We start from the raw sequence: 19,024 nt of genomic DNA, 5'->3' as shown, positions 1-19,024 counted from the left end.
AGAAAGAGAGGAGAGGTGAAGGTGTTTATATATTTGAGTTTTCTAATCCAGGATTTAGAAGGACCCAACAAACTCCAACAATGTAGAACTGGTGGGTAGGTCAGCACAGCTCCAGGTATACCCACCCTAAATCCTCCCGGGTCATCGCCTGACATAAATCATAAACCTACAGTACATCCTGCCTATGCTCTCCGGGTTTTCCCTGGGCCAGTTCCTTTGAAATTAATGGTAAACTCCCTGCATAGTCTCCAGTTTGGTAGCAGCAGAATAATCCCTGATATTAATGGCGGTCTGATTTTGAACAATTTTGGAGCCGTTGTAGTAGTTAAATGCATTCCTCGTTTTGTGGAGGCCATTATTCCTCCTTTTTAATCACCCCTTTGGCTTTTATAACCTCCCCAAGCCTTAGTGTGTGGTTGGGGGAAACCACATGTGGGCAGAGAACAAGGCTTGTGTTTATCAAACAGTTAAAAGTCACATTTTGGACTTGGGTGTAAGATGAAGATTAAAATCATCAACATTTGCTGTGATGCGTCTTATTTTTTATATATTTTTTTAAGTATTATAAATCAGTCATGACTGCAGCACAGAAGCAAACACAGCTTTGTTGTTTGTGTAAATACCTCTATTATTCCTCATAACAACAGTCGGTGAAAAAAAATTATACTACAGTGGCTATTGTATCACATTTGCTTTTTTTTTATTATATGTCTCTACAATTGATACAATTGTACACTGCACCCCCCCCCCCCCCCCTTCTCTTTTTTATCAGTGCTTCAAGCAAATACCAAAAAATAAATTTGGCATTGCTTTTATTTGGAACCACCCTCCAAGCATCTTCATTGTCTGCGCTTGACAGTGTGACAAAAAATTCTCCTTACAATATTATTTCTCTGATGAGTGTCATTTACAAGCAAAATAATGTTTTGTTGCAGAGTTTTGTTTTCATTTGAGACAATTTTCTCCTTTTCCATACTTTTTATGAACACTATGACTATAGTGGTCACAAAACAAAAAGCAGCATTTTCGTTATAGTAATACACTGTAAATGTAATTTAACTTCTCCTCACTGTTTTACGTTGGTCATAATGTATGTGATTTTGAAGACCACACTTTCAATTGTTAAAAAAATATTTCAAATTGTCCACCCTAACTCTGACCTGAAGGCATCTTCATAATTAATCTTTAAAGACAAATCATAGTTGTACTTAAATGAAAAGCTGAAGTATATTTCAAAATCCCTAGGACACTGGTAATATTTATTTTATTAGGGACTATTGCACACAGTTGCTGCACAAGCGAGTATTTACATCAGCAGGCGGCAGAACGTTTGGTTTAAAACACTCAAACTGCAGTGACAATTTTCAGTGTAACAATGTCAGATGAAACCCATTGCAATGTTATGACTGAATGATGTGTTTTTAATTGTTTTGTTGTTTTTTTTCCGAGATCTGAACCACAGAGAAATGAGCTGTGCTAGGATTCTCTGCAATGACCACATTTGTTTATTTCTGTTATTTTCCCCCAATCAATCTATTGCTTGTTTTGAATTTTTTTTTTTTATAGTAAAGCAGGCAAACAGCTTTGTCATTTCTTTTTTTACCCTTCTAGTGTGATTTTGTGGTTTTAATTAGTTTAGTTTATTGTTGACAAGAGGGCCCCCGCTTATTGCTTTGCCCTCCATCGAGAGGACGAGGTGTGATTATACTGCGCACATTTTTTTGTTGTGGGTTCTCTGCTCATGTGTTTAATATGGCTTCAGCCTGTGGCTTTTAGTTGACAGCATGTGTGAAGTGGCTCGTCCCGGTGATGGTTTAGTTATAGCGAACTGAAACACCTGGGTGTTGAGACACCAAACGGACCCGCTGCACTGCGATGGGTGACATGCTGTCACGCTAGACTTGATGGCATAATTTACTCAGGTCACAGTCACGCATACTGTTTAGCAGGGTGGGAACGGGGGTGCTTAGAGTCACTGCTTGTTTACCCTGCGCCTGATGGCCCCCTGCCAGCAGCTACAGCAATTATCACCTTGGAGGAATGTGGGACCCTCGTGTTAAATTCCCTTTGACCCCCCAGTCGGAGAAGGTCGGGAGGTGGGAAATCTCCCCGGGGAGGCGGTGGGCACGGGGATGTGCGTGCATGGGTGACACAAGCAGTGGGTGCAGGTCTGAAAGCTGTTTGCGTGTTTATGCATGTGTGTTGTGGCTCGAAGACACACAAGATCTCCATCTTTAGTTCTGAAACCAACCGCTGTGCTTTCAGAACCCCAACACGGCAAACAAGATTTGCATGGTGTGTTTACAAAGTAAATTGCTTTCTAAAGATCTTAATTCCACTTAGAGAAACATTGAAGGTGGTCCTGGAGCATACATGTGACATAAGTTATTAATGACAGAGGGTTATCTGAAGGTAATGCTCAAATTTCACTTTGGCACTAAAGTTTATTATGTGAAAAAATGGCTTTTTGGTGGGCAAGCTTTTAATGAGTGTTTGTCTCACTGTTGCATTTAGGATGCCTCAATAAATTAGCCCAACCACACACGAAAGACCTCAGCATTTGTGATTTTAATGTGTTTGTTTGTCTCAAGCTGTTTTTAGTACACAAGTGTAAATCACAACTTTACAAGTAAGTGTAGCGCACAGTGAAGGGTGGCTGTTAATGTGCATGCGTGTGAGAAAAAAGTAGGCGAAAAAAAGAGAGGGCACAGACTGGATTCAGACATGAGAACTGCATTGTGTCTAAAGCTTTCTGCATTAAACAAAAAAAATTAATTAAGGAGAACATATGAAACATTGGCACAGTCAAATTTACCCAGACATACACATCTTTTTTTCTTCTTCTATCTTTCAGTGCCCCATATCGAATGTTTTCATAACTGTGAAGAAAATAGTTGGGAAATAGTATCATATGTGCCGTAGGGAGTGAAGAAAGCACGGAAATCGATTGCGTATGGAATCACTATTTTCTGACCATGATTGATGCTCCGAGCTTATGCATTTTTATCTCCACTTTTACAGGCTCTCTATCACGGCTGTCTGCTTAAAGGGATGCTGTCTGCTATCCAGTTACGGCTGAGGTAAGATACTAAAATCATGAGCTCGTCTAGTGCTCTGTCTGTTCTGGATGGCTGTGTTGACATAATATATCGGTACAGTTTCTGTGTCATAATCACTTCAAAGGCGGGAGGGGAAGTGAGCGTCTTCCTGGAGCATCTCACTGATCTTAACCTCGGTTACCCAGAGACCAGCAACTGTGCTCTGTCCAGAGTGGTCTGCGTTAAGTTGTGCATTGATTAACTCCCACTTGAAGGCAGCCACCCTTGAAATGTGAGGGCCTTTACGCGTTGTGACAAACCAAAGTATCCCCGCAGTGTCATCAGATCACCATGCCACTTTCAATTAACGATCACCCCAGACCCTCTTTGCCCCACTGGCAGGACGGAGGAGCTTTGGTGGGGCCAGACCAGCAGCTTAGTCCTGTCCCAAAGGTCCAGAACTCTCATCATTTATTCATCTACACACAGGCAGACAAAACAACACACACACACACACCCGTCCTGTACTGGGACCGCCAGCTGCCAGCTGAAGGAGAGCAGGGCTCAGTCAGGGTGGGGTTAGGTGGAGAAGGGCGGCGCCGTTATAACTCAAACACGAGGCACAATCTGCACATCATCCGCACCTTCACCCTGTCAGGAGTTCAACTTCTCCATGTTGCCATGGCAATGTAATTTACTCTGCCAGAGGGGTTGTTCTTCTCAGTTTCAAATTGCACTGTAATGTTGGAGGTGCTTGGAGGGGTGGAGGGGTTGTGGGGTAGTGGGGTGATATGGTGCGTGCGGGGGTTTGTGTGTCTGTGTGTGTTGTGTGTGTGTGTGTGTGTGTGGGGGGGGGGGGGGGGGGGGGGGTTGCACTTTGCTGTGCTGTGATAAGAAAGTCTTTGAAAAGGATGATGGACTGAACTTGAGAAAGCATTTTGATCTCGTTCGCATGCTAATGAATCTGGTCTTGTGTATGCATTGTATAGCAGCCCTTTGCTTTTGTTTATTTAGGCTGTTTTATGTGCAGCTCTTTATCCTTCAGACATTATTCGGTCATTTGCACTTCTCTCATTCCAAAGATAATTGTTGTATGTGCTAGGCCAGACACAGCCGAACTCCCTAACTGTGGCTTTTTGTCCGTCTGATAGCCTGACTGTAAGTAAGCTCCCTTCTCGCTTTGCAGGCTTCTGTCTCCCTCACACACATACACACACAGCCACAGCACTCATCCATGGGCAACACACTCATTCACACGCGCTTTCGCATGACTACACAAATGCACAAACGGGACTTCAGCCTCAACCGGCTCACGCAAACAAAGCACACTCACTTACTCACTCGGGAATTATCGTGGTAGTAAAACGAGAGAGGAAGAGTGAGCGAGTCAACGAGAGAGAAGGGACCAAGACGGGGGAAGCAGAGGGGAGGGAGGTAGAAGAAGAGTGACTGCCCCAACAGAAGTATTTTATCCCCAAGCGGTTTTTAATCGCTGCCATGTCCATGACCCAGTCGTGAGGACAAGCCATTGTTCCCTACTGTGGCTGCTGTGACAAGGTTGATGTAAGAAACTGAAGTTGTGGTGGTTATTTATTGAAGGTGAAAAACTTACATTTCAACTCACAAACTCCTATCGACATACTTTGCAATGCAGGTGTGCAATGCTGTTTGTTAAATCTATTTGAGCTGCCGGTTAACGGCTCCACGGCTCAGCAGCTGACTCGTGTTGAGCTTTTGAAGGATGCGACAGACGTGTTCTGGAGTGCGTTGTTCTGATGTTCCCACTTGTTTCCCTCCCTGCCTGTACTTCCCCTTCTCTGGCTGTGTGTTTGTGTGTGTGCTCTCTCTGGTCCGCTGCTTTGGCACAAAAAGGAAGACCAGGCCGCCCCGTTCTTTGTTTTGCTTCTTGTAGGAAACTAGCAGCAAATTGTGGCTCAATGAGGCGTTTCTGTTTTGTATGGTCTGATAAAGTGCAAACGAAACCGTCTGGGCTACACTGGCCTGCTGCAGTGTTTTCTATTGTGGTTCGGCCTATGAATGTAGGTCTGTGTGATGGTTGGTTAGTGTTGAACATTAGGTGACAGGGTGGGGGCTGCTGGGCGGAGAGACCATTCACACAGTTTTAAGATGTCACCCTGTGTTTGGAGCTCCTGTCCACTGTGTTTAATTGTGATGAGGGGTGATTAGAGCTCTGCTAAAAACTGAAGCAGAGTTGTATGTCTTGCTTGCTCTTCGGGGGTTTTCAAAGTCTCAATATTGTAGAGTTCCCAGACAGCGAAAACATGACACACTTGTCAAAGTGATCAGAGCAGGGCATATGTGTGTGGGTGTATTGATGTGCACGCGGGAAATATACCAGTTTTTACTTCAGTGCATTCATCCAGCACCTGCACTAACTACTGAGGTTGGAAATGAAAGGGATGACTCACAGAATATGCAGTAAAATCATGACGACAATTTCAAGAAGCCAAGCTGGAATGTTTTTACACTAATGTAAAGTCTACTTTACTATTCTGTTGTGATAATTACTTTGGTCAAATGTGGATTTTTCTGCAGTTTTTGAAGAAAATACAAGCTGAAGGTGTATAATTTTCCTCAAGTTAGATTTATGGGCGGCCACATCACAAACATAGTAAGCCATGACATTTTAAATGGGTAGTTTATCTTTTTCAGTGTTGTTTCCTCACAGGATTTTGTATAATTTATTCCAACCCCATTGGGATGCACCACAACATAATGCTGCAAAGAACCACAGATCAAGTTCACGGAGTCAAGTAAAACAAACACATGGTTTGGGAGATAGACAAAGAAGGAGGTTCTTGGGTGTGCCATGGCCCTTGTCTAAAGCGGTTATGGGGCCCGCATGGGCATTCTGCTCTCCAGAGGCTGTTGGGGGTAATTATCTGCCAGGGTGCACGTGTGGGACTGTGTGTCACGAGTGTTATGCCGGACATTTGCGAGCATCCTGTCCCGGGTCTTGGTGGTTCGACTCCAAACAGGATGAAATGCGTACCCACTCAACCCTATATACTCCTTCACGCTTCTGTGATCTATACGTGCCCTACACACACACACACACACACACACACACACACACACACACACACACACACACGGTTTAGGCCCATCTTTTTGTTACATGCTGGAGTTGAGGAACAGGATCTGAGAGTCCCAGAGGAGGAGCGTGGCCGGGGGAAGAGGCTGAGGAGCCATCTTTGACATGGGGCATGGGGCCCAACAGCACAAAGCCCGATTCCCTGCTCCTCCATGTGGAAAATGGCAGGAGGAGGAGAAGGAGGAGGGGATGGAGGCAAAAAAATTTGCAGAGTGGAAGAAGGAGGAGGAGGGAGCGACAATTAGTGGGATCTTCTTATCACAGGGGCAACACTCATTTAATTGACATTTGAAGTTTGAATTAATCCAACAAGTCTATAGGCACTATGACAATAAACCTGTCATCTGGGGTCTGCGGCAGGGGAAGGGCCAGCTGAGGCCAAGGTCACTGTTAGAGGTAGTCGTGTTGTTGGCTGGAAAGGTTGTCCACAACAAGATTATAACCCATTATGCATTTAACCCATTTGGATAAGTTTCTCCATGACTGCTCTTAAGCGCTAACACAGTGCAGACACTCACCACACCAAGGGTTTTTATGTGTTTGCTTTTCCTCCACTTTTTTATTTTCAGCAGAAGCCAGAGTGAGTAAACAACATTTTTTTTTGTACCACAATAAAGCTGACCCTGATAATACCAATGGCATGACAGAAAAAAAACACACAAAACGAGGTGGCCAAGGGGGGAAAAAAAAACTAGTCTGCTCATTCCTGCTTTTTTTACTGAAATCAATAAGCTATTTAAAGTCATCAGAAAGAAGCATCGCTGTCAGCCAGCCACTAAGGGAAATGAAAGCACAGTAAGTCCTACTGCCATCTGAAGGGAAGACTTGGAAAAGATGCAAACCTTCACCCTTAAATTATTTTAATGCACCAAAGCTATTAGACTGTCTACTCACTTTATAACGATGGCGCATGTTTACAGCTCTCTGTTGGTTTTAGGTGAATTTTTACTTGAATAATTTTGAACAAATGTAATCGAAAGCAAATGTAATGTTCAGGCATTATGCTTTCAGCACTATTTCATATCAAGATGTTTTGTTGAACCAAGGGGAAAATAGTCATTTATAATTTAATTATTTTTCGCCATACATTCACCCAGCAAGCCTACAGAAAGAATATTACAATTTTACCAAAATGTCAGTGTCCAGCGTCCAGTCAAAACATATCTGTAAATACTTTTTTACAACCCACCCTTTAGAACTCATAACGTTTCTACTAAGAGGTGAAACTCCCTAACTAATCCTCACGTCTTCTATAACTCATCATCGGACTTGGAGTTGTTGTTGGAGCTGATCTGAGCTAACTCTGGGTCAGTAGGTACACCCTGGACAGAGCAAACACCGGGAGACAGAAAACCACACATACATTGACACTGATTCTCCGAGTACCCATGTCTTTTATATGTGGGATGAAACTATAGTACTAGTGTATTGGTCCTGGGAAAACATGCAAACTCCACCCAAAGAATAAAACTGCGAGAGTGCTAACCACTACACCATCATCCAGTCCCAGTCAAAATCTTTCTGATAACACTATGAAGTAGTAGTATATCTGTTTCTCTAACTAAAAGGGGAACATTAAATCATTAAATTAAATAGTTGTTTGGGCCCCCGGCTGGCTCAGTTGGTAGAGCATGAGACTTGCTATCTCAAGTTAGTGGGTTCATGTCCCACACCGGGCGCCACCTTCCCGTGGGCTCACCACCTGCAGGAAAGGTTCTTAATCGGTGCAATGTGGTCTGGGTGACAGTGCTCAGACTGCGACCCAGAAATGGAGAAGATGGATGGATATAGTTGTTTTGTAATTTTTTTTCCTTGTGTAAAAATCATAGGACACATATCTCTCTTATGTGTCTGAAGCTTTTCTGTTACAGATGGTAATTGATAACTGAATGACTTTCTTTATCTGCTGATTGACACCTGCTACCTGAAATAGGATTAAAGCAGCTCTCTGAATCACCAGATAGTCCAATTCACTTTGTGCACAGTGGAAACAGCACCACATCACACGGCCTGTACTTCACTTTATTTAACTTTTTCTTTAATTTGGTGGGTTTAAATGACCTCTCCATCACTACGGCATACTTTGCAATTGTACGTGTGTTCCTTTTTTTTTTTTTTTTTTGTTCTAATCACTATGCTGACAGACAGTTTCATTGTCCAGGGTGACTTTGTAGAAATGGCAGAGAGTCAGAGGAGACTCAGAATACTTTTAAGTCTTACAGCCAGAGCATAATCCTCTTCCTTTATCTCTCCGGTTGATCTGGGCCAAAGCATTGTGTGTGCGAATGATTCAATGACTGCCTGCTTTTCTGAAGCGCTCACTCCCATACCCACTCTTCCCCTGTCTCTCGCTCGTTCTGTTATTCTCACATGTATCTCTGTTGTTTTATCACTCTGTTGTGTAGTGACCAGCCTCCCTTCAGTGGTCATTTCCTATCAGCTTTGTGTGGGTGGTTACTGGGTGGTAGTGATCTCTGTTATGAGTCTACTTTCTTTTTATAAGAGAAGATGATCTCTCCCTTGCACACACACACACACACACACACACACACACACACACACACACACACACACACACACACACACACACACACACACACACACACACACACACACACACACACACACACACACACACACACGCAACCTTGCACTACACACCAAACAGACACCTTGGATTACATCCAAGAATCACAGCTGGATTAATGCGTGTGTGTGTGTGTGTGTGCACGTGCTTGTCTGCGTGTGTGTGTGCTGCAGATACATGTATGTGTGTGTGTGTGTGTGTGTGTGTGTGTGTGTGTGTGTGTGTGTGTGTGTGTGTGTGTGTGTGTGTGTGTGTGTGTGTGTGTGAGTGTGTTGCTGTGGGGGGTTGGGGGTTGGGGAGTGGGCTGCATCTGGACCATCTGATTGGCCCATTGGCACAGGAGCCAGGCAAGATGCTGATTGGATAGCTGTATGGAGGCTAGCGTGCAGGTTTATGTGTGCCATGTAGCTTTGCCTCCCATAGTGCTGGCCAATAGCTCCACATATTGGATGCATTACAGATTAGAGCCAATGCAACTGTGTGCACAGAAATGTGTGTCTGCGTGTGCGCCATTGGGGAGCTACACAGCTCATCTATGCAAGAGCACTTTTATCTTCTATGTGCAAATCTGCACGGTCTCCATTCACCGCAGTGATCACGAAATGCATTTGCCTCTCCCAGACTAATCATTAATTATTAATGGCAGATTTGACTTTTTGAGTTTCAGATCAATGCGGTAACTGCCTACTGTTAGAGAGCTTGAACTGCTCTTCCATATATTATTTTGATCAAAATGTCTGAATTTATTAAGGATTCCTGGTGATACCAATACTCAATTACAACCTAATTTACAATAGAGATTTTTCAAGGTTTAATCTGGGAAAAGATGCACTGATATCTAAATCACATTTCACTACATTGCACTGCCAGTGTTTTTCTTGCCTGCTAGAATTGACAATATAGGTCCAAAATCCAGTAATAGTTAATTTAATATAATAGGTTGTAACACAGCTAAAATTGGATGGAAGGCAAAGTAAACCACCACTCTAAATGTCATGTCTTCCCACTTTGAGTGGAAACTGATTTATTGGAAAAAGCTCATGAAGGCACATAGAGAAGATGCAAATGCCACAAAGCCCTGAATCAAACACCGCTTTTATTGCTGTGAGTGAACAGTGCCAACCACTTCCACACCAAACCATCCCCTGATACGTTCATTCCTTGGGTATGTTTCACTCTTCAAAAAGACTTTATTTCAGTGTGACATCAGTGTCTCTTCACCAACATTCTGGTCTACGAGGCCGCGTCCACATTAGGACTTGAAAAGAAAAAAGAAAAAAGTTTGTCTTCATTGTGACAACTGAAAAATAACTGGATGGTTACAGAGAAAACATGGCAATAAACGTCTGAGAAGCTCATCATCACCTTCCATCGCTTTTTAACCTGATAATGGACATAAAAAGGAACAATAAGGAAACATTTGAAAAGAGAAGAAGGAAAAGTAAGAATAGCACACAGAAAGGAGGGAAGAAAAGAGACGTGTTGAGTGCTGAAAGCGGTAGCTTCCTCGTCTTTGTGACAGCCTTGCCTATTAGAGGTCCTAACTCTGTCATTAAACTTGTCAACACCACTGTAATTGATGTGAGTACTGGGCTAAACCATCGAAGCTCACCATGCATGTGGCACACACACACACACACACACACACACACACGCACACACACACACACACACACACACACACACACACACACACACACACACACACACACACACACACACACACACACACACACACACACACACGAAATGTAAACTATAAACAAAATGTGACCGTACCCTCACACATACTGCCCATATGGACATGTCGAAATAGATTAACAGACACACATACATATTCACGCACAAAAACAGTCGCACCATCAGCATGGCTGCACATGCCACACGGTAGCTGCTTATTGAAATCATGGCAGCACTGTCAACCCCAGACGGCTCTCCTCTGCCCACCTGTCAAAAAAAAATTGAGAGGAAAATTCACCTGGCTGATATCTCAATCTCCTTCAGCGCTTAGCTAAGCTTAAACCGACCATCTGGCTCAGCAGCTCTGCTTACCTCCCTCTCTCCTTCTTAACCAACTCTCACTCTCTCTGAGGCTTTTTAAAGCGTGTCAGCAGTTACCCGGCACAGCGGTCTTAGTAAGGCTGCTAACGTGGCTAAGTGTCCCTCTGCCTCTTAGTTAGTGGGTGCCGTGTCTCTGTATATGTGTGTGTGTGTGTGTGTGTGTGTGTGTGTGTGTGCGTGTGTGTGTGTGTGTGTGTGTGTGTGTGTGTGTGTGTGTGTGTGTGTGTGTGTGTGTGTGTGTGTGTGTGTGCGCTTCACAGATGGCAACGGGAGGGGAGGGAGAATTGGATGGGGTGATGGAGAGAGCTGTCTGAGGATCCGGCAGCTCTCAGGCAAGGCGGTCTGTCTGTGGGCATCTGCACTGGCAGCCCCCCCATACCTCACCCCCTCCTCCTTATCCATCCACTGCAGCCACGGCCACCTCACCATCTCGACTTGGCAACAAGCCGCCGTGCAGAGCAGTCGCAACAACAGGATTCCCCTTGACCTCTGAAGTGATACTTCACTATTGAGCTTCTCAAATTTTACCCACTCAATGATTATTGTGATAATTGTTCGGATGAAAAATGCACAATGGTTTCTTTTGGGGGAAGGACCGACTGTACAAAGACATTTTTTATAAGGAAAAGTGTTAGAGTGCACATCTGCCTATGCATGTGCGTGGATTATTATGTCCTGTGATGTGTCTGCTATTTTGTCGAGGCAGGATGGTCACGAACTTGTATCATGGAGTTAAAATTCATCAGTTTTTGCCAGTGCATGCAGTAAAGTTCTTTGAAAGTTTGACCTTTTCCTCCGGAGGTAACATCCGCACACAAAGACACGGCGTAGCTTGTCATGCATGCACTTTGGAGTTACTCTTTGTTTCAGCTCACCAAGGAGCGTAACTTTCAGTTCTGACAGAATAAGTGAATACATTAAATAATAAGCGCATGGATCTCCTCGCTCGGTAATTTATGCAGATATCCTCTTTAGGGGAATACAGTTTTGATTGGCTAAGACACTGCAGCCGCTCTTAGTAAGGGCTGACACATCTGTTCCAGAGAAATTCATGGAGGTTTGGGCACTGGAGGTGTTGGTATGCACTGATTAGCGCAAGGCTGTCTTTACCCAACTGCCGGGTTTCCTACTGGGCTTCCATAAACTGTTTACTAAGGAGTCTGTTGCCATGGTTTTCAGCCATGTTCCAATCAGTCTTTTTTGACCACTCAGCTTTATTTATTCCTTAAAAAAAAAAAAAAAGGCCCATGCCTTCTGCATCAACCAACTGTTGTACCCCTCAAACCAATTGTTCTACATCATGTATATACTGAATTTCATTCATTTGCAGCATAGCAGGCTTGGATGATGATATGAGACTGATTGGATGAGCGTCGGAGAGAGAGCCTTCACAAGCTGACACCTTTGGCTCATGGGCGGTTTTGAAACGGAGGCTTTCATGAGGGAAAGCGATCACTATCATAATAACCTAATAACACCATGTTCTGTGGACGTGATGGAGTTCTAGTTAGAAACACATGCTAGCCGCATTTTTTGATCTCTCTTGAAAATGACTTTTTTTTTTTCTTTCTGAAAGCGTACCTTAATGACACCCCTGGGTAACATCCGATGAAAGTGAGATAAGAACCGACAGCCTTTTCTTTTCTCTTTTTTTCATCCAAAACAGCCTTTTTCTTGATCTTGCACATCCTTTTACTTTCATTTTTCTATCCTTTCAGTTCCCTCTCACTGTGTGTCCCTCTTCCTTGTTTCTATGCTATAATAAGTAGCAATAACCAGCAACAACTCTTCTATAGATCAGATAAAGTCAAACCAGCACAATTATGAGGCAACTTCTAGATGTCAGGTCTCGCCTGACGAGTGGATTGGTTCTCAGTTTGTCCGGAAGGTCAGGGGTTCGTCTTCTTGCAGGCTCCGCGCCGCATCTTTAGTGTTTAATAGTCTATTAAGCTGTTTATTTAGACCCTTTGCACCTCTCTTAACAGGAAGCCATAGCCTTCAATTGGATTACAGCTAATTAAATCCAACACACATGGCGAGTCAACAGACAAAGGTGCCATATATGCACGGTCTTTGCTTTGCTCTCACTCTATCCTCCCTTTAGATGGTTGCAGTTCATCTTTGACTCCTTTAAACTAGATCTGCTTTCACAATTGGTGGATCTTTAAATGTTTACCCCACTTTAATCCCACCCAACAAACAAGGCCGAATCTTTCTCTTTATTGTATTTTATCCTCTCTCATCACCAACTACTTTGAAGCCTTGTTGACAAAATAAAAAAGGTCCAGTCGAAGAGCACAATGTTCACTGTTATTTACAGATTTGGGGAATTAAACTATATGAATTGATGATTTTTAAAGGAGTGTTCACATTTGGCATATCACGTTGATCAGAAATTTACAACCTGCTTCCAGAAAATCTAATCTGTACTCAGACTTCAGTCAAACCGCACCAAAGGCATCCAGACCACCAGAACTTGCCTCCCCTTCTTTGACACGGTCGATTCGTGCATGCATTGGGCACTTTCCTGCTGCTGTTTTGACTCCTCATACATTAAAAAAAAAAAAGCTCTTGGTGAGTTCTCAACTTTGAGAAATCACACCACAACAATCCCACATGCACTGCATTTCATTCAGACCTGCTCACACCATTGTTGGGAAACGCTTGAATGTTCTGTGGTGTAATATAAGTGACAACAGCTTTGCGGCATGTCTTTTGCTTACATTTTTTTCCAATGTCAATATTAAAATCCTGCATGAACACAAAGCGCACCAGACTAAAAGGCTGTAAAAAAGTATTTTTTAAGAGTTTGTTTCCAGTAGACGCCGAGCTCTGACTTTATGACTGTTGTGCAAACATGACAGTAATGATTTTATGGTACGTTTATATTCAGGATTTATTTTTTCTAAAAATGTTAAACCTTTCCTATGTACAGTATGACAAGAAATATGTCTTTTGCTTAATTGAACATTGCTAAGAGGATAAGAACGCACTGGCAAGTCAGCTATTCAACCTGACTTTTTCTTTTAAATTAGACCCTCCTTCTCTCCCCTCCCTTGTGTGTCGATGAGCTGTTTGTGGCGACACAAGGTGACGTGTGATTGTCTGCGGAGTGTGAAGATCATCACTGGGCTATTAACAGTCGCCAAAAGGGGACCGTTAGTGAAGTGTAAACTAGCTATACCTGCTTGGTGTGTGATGGGGGCTTAAGAGGAGGAAAACTCGGAAGAAAAACAAACCTGGAATTTAAATTGCACCATACAAATGCAATGAATTGAGACATAAAGTTCATTGGTCTCTGAGGCATGTTTATTTTGATGACGGTATTTATCAGCAGGATGAGAGCAGCTGTCGAAGGCTTCCGCAGCCAGCTGATTCACTGCTTTGACCTACTGTTTGCCTTGCATTTGGGCCTTTTTAAACTTCAGCTTAAATGCTTTATGATTAAAGGTATATTGCAGGGCTAATTGCCACTATGAAGTACAGTTTGTTCTCACTGATTTTTCATGTGGAAGTATCAGCTCTCCGACATCTTTTCTCCAGCTCACTTGCTCGCGCTTGCTTTCTAATAATACCCCAGTCTCAGTATTCAGCCAGTCAATTAGTCAACTACCTCATGTTCTCTCTGCTCACACTTCCACTCTCTCATGTTGGAGAGGGAGAACAGAAAACACTGTCAAGAAAAAGGTGAAATGATGGACTTCAACCATCTGTTTTCTCTGGCAACAAGCAGCTCCTTAATCTTTGTCCTCTGGTATGATAACATTGTTGGTGCAGTGACGCTGTTTAAAAGGTAGAACAATTTTGCCTGAATGGATGGATGGAAGTGAGTGGCAGCAGGATCCAGTCATCACTAAGGGAATGCACTCAATAAGAGAACTTCAACGATGCAGGAAGCTTTAAGAGTCTTATCATTCTTCCAAAAAGCCCTCCATTGGATTCAGGACTTGCCTATAACCACATACAATATATATACACACTCTCAAGTGGTCACAGGCATTGCACACACTATCCAACAAAAAGCCTTTGAAAGGCTCAGGAGAGTTGCTTTCCTTTAAGTCTTTTTATTTCCACCTCTGTGTGTGTGTGTGTGTGTGTGTGTGTGTGTGTGTGTGTGTGTGTGTGTGTGTGTGTGTGTGTGTGTGTGTGTGTGTGTGTGTGCGTGCGTGCGCGCGCACGCGCATGAATGCAGGGCTGGGTGTATTCATCTACAATCACTACTATTGCCCTAGAATTAAGGTGGAGACTCATCAAGAGAAATATTCAAGTGAACGTTCCTGCCATTCTAACACAGACACCTCCAGCAATGTATCTTCAGCTTCCAGCATCCACTCAACAGGAAACACACAAAAACGCACAAGGTTGTGTCTAATCTTCGCCGCAAGGAAATTCTGAGCGTAAAGGTAGACAGGAGTCATTTTTTATTTATTTTTTTACTGCAAGAGAGAGAGAAAAGCAGTCAGGCAGGTTGCCACAAACAGGGAATACTCACAGATGGCCCTGACAGACTGACAGACACCGGATGAGAAAAATGTACATTAACGGAGAGATTGTCACATAAGACACATATTTACAAGACGTTTGTGTCTGCAGATAGCTGCACTAAAATATGAGCACAGCTGCATGTTGTGGCAAAGCTACCCTGGACTCTCTTCTCTGAATGTTAAACTGCTGATGTGATGCTTGGGTCACAATCATTAAGCAGACAAACCTGCGATTCTGTTTATTTTTCCAGTCAAATGTGTGTTATATTGAAATTGGCTATTCATTTATTTTTGTGTTATTTATTAAATTGTTCCCCCCATTTGTTTCATCTAATTTTAATCATTCCCACAAAATAAATAAATAAATAAATTATAAATACATTTTTCAATCAATGCTTGACTGACTTATTTTGTTATCTGATAGGCAGGAACATTTTGTGGATCGAGGATTCTGAGGATTTGTGACTCTTTTCTGGTGTAAAGTGAATAGTTTTGGGCTCAGGACTGCTAAACATATTACACTGGACTGGCAAATTGTTGTTGTTGTTACTGTTGTTCTTGCAGAACCTGGGTTTCATGAACAGGAATCTACCAGTAAGTTTGACTGAACAATCGGACTTTTCTCTGAAACAAAGCAAAAAACTGCAATGACGTACTTCAATGCACAAGAAAACAGGATTATTATTAATTCAGAGAATCCATTACTTGTTCTAGTACCATATATGTGTTGGTGAAAAAGCTTGGTATGAAAATAGACTTAGAGTTTGGACGCGGTCCAAAGTTTTATTCACTCGGGAGTCTGTAAACTATTGTTTTGATGCAGTACTGGTTTCGCTCTGATCACCACGTCATTTTGCAATGTTATTGGTTGTTGAATGTAGCTTGTTGCCGTCTCACTGTGGAATCAGGAATTTTATGACGCTGTCTCATCAGCCCATGCCGTCTGTGGCCGTCCACAAACCTTTATACGACATAGGACCACAGATTTTAGTCTGATTATCAGATCGATTGGCCTTTTTTACATCTGAGACAGAAGCTCGTTTTAATGAAGTAATCAAACAATTACGTGACTATTAGTGAACATTACTACTTTACTTCTCAATGAGTAACGATGCATCCAGAATATGACTTTGAATAAAACCCTTAAAAAATGCAACTAAGACTATAGCAAAAGCAAATACATTTTAAAGTTCTTCCTTAATTGGACTTTTCACATTTTTTTTTTGCATTGTTTAGTTTTTACAGCAATGTAAATTATTCATGCTGAAATTTTCTAAAAGCAGATTCTTACTATTTGAGATTTTTAATGATATGTAAGCTCATGGTTGAAAAAAAAACCCCTACCTTTGTTTAAGATGGAAAAACTGATTTAAAGCAAGAGGCATTACTTATCAAAATATTTGTCCTTTTGTATTAAAAATGTAATGTTTTTGCAGTCCTAACCTAACCATGCTACATTACCTTTATGAACATATAAAGCTAAACAAACCTGTTTTTATGTGTATATTTTAATACGTGCAGAACAGCTGTGCCAGATTTCCCATACTAAAAGCTACAGAAACATTACAGTTTGTGATTCCACGTTTTCACATGGCTCCTTCTTCTGGCGCTGTGCTGCGGATCCTAGTATTCTTTGGGTGAGATGAGAGAGTGATCTGTAGATTGTTTGGCATGAACGTGAACATATTGAATTCTGGCACAAACCAGCAACATTCTGTATCTTCAACAGGAAAACGGTGTTATCAGTTACGTGTACGATAATGAACAACTCGCACACGCGTAAAGACGGGCAGACGGGCCCCTGCTTGTGGTGGCTGATGTTCTGTTGGCGTTGGGGGGGATGCTAGGCTGGATCCTGCTGCGTCTTTTGTCACCCTTGCTAATTGAGTGATCCTGGTGACCTTGTCGCCACTGCCTGGTAACACGTCAGCAGGAGCTGCTGTCGCTTGCCTCCACTTTAAGTCATAACTAGATGACTGGCTTTGTGATGGGTGGTGGTTATGGGATGTACCTGATACACTGATAGTTACAATGATGGAAGGCTAGATGAAGGGCTGACATATGAGGCACACCACAGCCAGGCTGGAGGGTTAAGTGCAGTTTAGCGACTCCTCTGTGTTTCTGCTTTGTTTGCTTGCAGGGCCGACAACGCTAACAATACTGAGATCACGATTCAGCTACTGGCCTGTGACTTCATTAAGATGTGGGTGGATGCATAAAGAAGTATAGGGGGGAATATAAAAGATTTAATGTTCCTTCAGGACTTTTTCTTTTTGCTGTGGAAATGTGTGGAGTATGAAGGGATACTTACACAGTTTGAAATTAGTATGCTCTAAACATATGAGAATAACACTTGACAGATGCTCACAGAGTGATATCATGCCCCATCTTATGATTTTTCATTAAGTATGCTGTAACAGCTGCACTTGTACATCTCACTCAGTAGTGACAGACGTAGCATGCCAAGTCTTCAAGAAAAAAAAAAAAAAAACATCAGTCATATTTCAATGCATGCCTTTGGAATCTCTTTCAGAGAATATGTGACACTTTTCAGATAAGTGTTTTTGTGTTAACAAAATGGAAATCTTAATTTTGCTAAGCTAATTATAGCCTGCAGCCCGTTGCTAAGCAACCTAATGACAGGAGACAGCGGGGAGTCAAGAATCTAACCTTTGGCTGGAAAGAGCCAAGAGGTGACATATGGATTTCCTTCATATCAACTTCTATTGATGCACTGTGCTGTGTGTGAGACCGCACTGCACTTTACAGTTGAAATGGTTCAAAGACTGTTTTTAAATTACTGTTTTTTATAGAGCAAAAAAAGGATAAATTGTTTAAACCAAGGTGGGAGAACAGAAAGCTTTCAGTCAATGTTAGTCGGCTTGAATATATTGCTGGTAGGAAAATATCAGCCCTGATATGTGATATGTGTTTGCACGTGATATGTGTATGCATGTGAGTCATATAGCGATGTCGAAATGTACATTGGCATTAGATTGCACACATGATGTTACAGTGAAATATGTCTTTTTACGCGTGATGCAAAACTAAAAGGGACACAGGACTATATGGGCTGACTGTACTATTGGATTTAGCACAGGAGAACTTCGAGCCGGTGTCAGGGAAGCGCTGCAGTTTGTGTCTAATATTCCAAATCCTCTTTGTGGAAAAACTGGACAAATAATGACAGAGAAGGAGTAAATAGGTGAGTAGTCTGTTATTGTTTTGTTTATGATATATATGTCTGACGAAACTGTGGTTTTTATATTTGCATTTGTAATGCAAGCACTTTTTAATCTTAGAAAATTCTTTGTCAGCCGTCTGATCTTTCCCTCTATCAGGGGGAGTGGGGGGGTGTGTGTGGGGTGGGGGGGTGGGGTGTACGTAGCAGTGCGGAGGTGGGGTGGAGGGGGAGATCTATGGCTCAGCGCCAAAATAGTTTTGAAGTATCTGTGAAAAGACTCCTCTTAATCCGTTTTATTTGCTCTGCTACCTCCGAACCATTTGTCCACGCAGAGTTTCAAACCCTCCGCTCCACCCAGCCATCTCAGGGATTTAGTGTGGTGGAGCAGAGGTACAAGAGCCCACAGACAGTTAGAAAAAAAAAAAAAAAAGCCATCTGGCCGGGGTAGTGGTGGAGGGGGGTGTTGCGAGGTGGGGGTGTTGGGAGGTTTGGGGTGGAGGAGTCATGCTGGGCAATCAAAATGACGGACAGCAGCGAGAAGTGTTTTGCGGGCTC

General features: G+C 42.7%; 1 long non-coding RNA gene across 1 annotated transcript in view; it reads left to right on the top strand.

Moving 5' to 3' along the window:
• The window catches only part of LOC308111195, an 80,519-nt gene that overhangs the window by 3,974 nt on the left and 57,521 nt on the right, over nucleotides 1–19,024 (top strand). Inside the window, exon 2 of the long non-coding RNA XR_013935433.1 lies at nucleotides 3,022–3,080. This is a non-coding gene — a long non-coding RNA (uncharacterized lncRNA). The remainder of the gene's footprint in view (nucleotides 1–3,021; nucleotides 3,081–19,024) is intronic.

This window comes from Lipophrys pholis (genome assembly GCF_963383615.2).
Source record: "Lipophrys pholis genome assembly, chromosome: 6".
NCBI classification, from domain to species: Eukaryota; Metazoa; Chordata; class Actinopteri; order Blenniiformes; family Blenniidae; genus Lipophrys; species Lipophrys pholis.
The sequence above is the reverse complement of the archived record's forward strand: the minus strand, read 5'-3'. Positions and strand labels throughout refer to the sequence as shown.